This window comes from Ailuropoda melanoleuca, chromosome 8, assembly GCF_002007445.2.
Source record: "Ailuropoda melanoleuca isolate Jingjing chromosome 8, ASM200744v2, whole genome shotgun sequence".
Taxonomy (NCBI): Eukaryota; Metazoa; Chordata; class Mammalia; order Carnivora; family Ursidae; genus Ailuropoda; species Ailuropoda melanoleuca.
In genome coordinates, this window is record NC_048225.1 from 19,368,342 (window position 1) to 19,371,697 (window position 3,356).

Sequence of the window (3,356 nt, forward strand, 5' to 3'; positions counted from 1 at the left end):
ATTACAATATCATTGACTATATTCTCTATGCTGTGCCTTTTATTCCTGTGACTTATTCATGCCATATTTATTCCATAACTGGAAGCCTGTCTCTCCCACTCCCTTTTATACATTTTGTTCATCCTCCACCATCCTTCCCTTTGGCAACCATCAGTTTGTTCTCTGTTTTTATAGGTCTGATTGTGATTTTTTGTTTGTTTATTCATTTGTTTTGTTTTTTGGATTCCAAATATGAGTGAAATCATATGGTATTTGTGTTTTTCAGTCTGACTTATTTCAGTTAGCATAATACCCTCTGAAATGACTTCTTGACTTCATTTTCCCTTTCCAAATTTTACATACCTTTCAATTACAAACAGAAGTGTTTAATTCTCCAAGCATTTCTGACCACTCCAGGCTATTATCAGACAAATTTCTGCTTCATCACACATACTATAATAATGATGTCTTTTCTGTTGTTTACTATTAATGCATGCTTGTGGATATTATCTCCATCAAAGTTGTCAAATTCTTAAGAACAAAAATTGTGTCTTGCATTGTACCATATTTCTTGTTCTAAGGTTTGATTAATAAGTAACATTTTCCTTAGGGTTTATCAATTATTCTGCTCTAGGTTTTTGCTCTTTTCATAGAAATTGGCAAAAATACCTTTACAAAAAAGGTGGAAGCCCCATTTCTAACAACAATTTGAAGCATTTCAAAGTAAATTTGATTAAGGAAATTTATTGCAATTATTGTAAAAAATCATATAACATTCAATAAATATTTGAATAAAGTATTAAATATAATTTTTATTTCCAAACAAATAAAATGATGTAGCCTTTATATAGAATTAAAATAATCTCTATAGCACCTATGTTTCTATTGCTCCTCATCATTTCTCTTCTAATTTTAGAAAAAAATAAAGTCAGCATCTCTCCTTATTACTCTTGTTAGGAACTCTTCAGGTGTATATGCAATATTTAGCAAATACTTTCATTTAGGCTACAAGTTAAAACATTCCAAGCATCACTGTTGTCTGAGTACATTATGAAATCTAAACACAGTTAACAGAGATCAATGAAAATAAAAACTTTCAGATCTTACATAACCAGGTTGTTTTCCCTGGTTTTCTACTCTGCCCTTGTGGGAAAGAACTTTAGAAAACTTCTTTAGTGTACGTCTTAAAAATTTCCTGAAATTTTGCATTTTAAATGGCTTGGCATGAAATTCACTGGCAACCTAAGAATATCTCTCACATCCTAGATACTGATATGTAACCTAACAAGAACAATGAATCACACCTATGTGCACTATTAAGCACTTGAGAACCAAAGGAGAAAGGGAAATTCTAATTGTTTCTTTTCCCAAGAGTGGATACTTGTGGGATAAGATTCTAGTGGGAGGCCATTATTATTGTTTGTTCTTAATCAGACACTTAGTATCTATGCCCAGAGTATAAAATCCTCTCATCCTATCAACCAGCCTTTGAGAGGGACAGATGGCTTTGGGCATCAATTTCATCCAAGATCAAGATCAGTGATTAAAAACAATTGCCAAAAAAGACTTTTAGGCTGTGACCCCCTCAGCACCAAGGAGTCCTGCAAGGTTAGTACTCAGAACTATCCACCAGCAATGTCAGGTCATTTTTTCCTTCTAGAACAATGAAGAAGAAAAGTACACAGCATTGAACTCTCTCTGGGAAGAAAGAGGGGTATGTCTGAATCTCAGTGTTGGACTTTTAAAATCTTAGTCTTCCACTCAAGCTCCCTTTCCAGTGCACATAGAGACACACGTAGCTATTTGTACATCCTCACCTGTCCTCATTCTATTGTTCACACTCTAGTGAGCACAGGTCCCTTTATTATCTCTCTGTTCCCTCTAGTATAAAATTATGGCAAATACTTTTTTGTTTACTCATTTCGACTCAGGCAGTGTAAAGGCTTTGTTGAGTTAGTCGCTGTTAACTTATCTTTAACTTTCCTTCATAACTTTATTAAACACGTCTTGATTGAGGATCACTGGGTGCAAAACACTGTGCCAAGGACTGTATTGAATTTACAGTCTAGTAGAGAAGGGAAACCAGTAAATGACTCATACTAATTAATACAAAGTTAAGCAAGTGCTTATGTAAACATAGGAAATGTATTCATGGGCACAAAAAATTGGTCGTGTTTGCTGCGGCTCTCATATTAAACTCCTTAACTAAGTGATCCTAACTATTGAATAAGTGTCACAAGGTAGAGGGAATGGAAGAAGAGAAAAGGTAAAGGAATATGGTGAGTAAAAACTAAGAGTCTACCAAATACTCCTGCAGAGTAACTAAATAACATGATACCTGTTGGGACATAAAAAAAAGAAAACTTTCTCAGTGTTGTTGAAAGATGATATAAATCTTTGAATGACAAGTTGGTTTGAACTTTGTTTTGGAGACCTTGGAAAATATTGATAATTTTAAGAGGTTACTATTCAGTAAAAATTTCTGTATTATTGTGTATTTATTTTTATTATTATTTTAAAGATTATTGATTTAGAGAGACAGAGAGTGAGGGCGAGCAGAGGCATGGGCAGAGGGCAAGAATCTCAAACAGACTCTCTACTGAGCACAGAGCCCCACACCAGGCTCAATCTCACAACCCTGAGATCAGGACCTGAGCTTAAATCAAGAGTCAGTTGCTTAACTGGCTGAGCCACCCAGGCACCCCGCTGTGTGTATTCATAGAAATAAGAAGATACATTGAGGAAAGAAATCTTCATTATGGGTTTTCATATCTGGTTTTCATTATGGGAATGACAATGTTAGGTGAATGAAAGATATAGCAGAGATACTCAATAGATTACAATTAAAACAACACTGACATTTATTAAGTTCTTATCAAGAGCCAGGAACTGTGCTAGGCACCTTGCAGGTATCATGTAAGTTAATTTTCACATGAGACAGAAATTAACATTTCCATTTTTCAGAGGATTAGAGCAATTATAGTCTCATGGCCACATGCATTATGATCACCGGGGGGGCCTCTGAAAATTTGCCTTGCCGAGCCCCCACTCCTCCCCCAGACTTTCTGACCCAGTACTTCTGGGCTGGGATGTGGGCTGAATTGTTTCCATCCATGACCTTCTACCTTAATATCAGGACCTATTAGAATTACACAACCATGAAATATTGGAATTGAAAGAGCTATTAAGGATGATTTAATCCAACCGCCCATCTAGAGCTTGCATCCATAAACAATAGCCACTAAGTGGCCCTGTAGGCTGTGCTCTAATGCTTCTGGGTACAAGATCAGAGTATATGTGACTGTTGTTAAGCTTTCTTGATGTGAAACCAGATAGTTCTCCCTATAGTTTCAAGCAGGTAATTTTACCTTACTTTT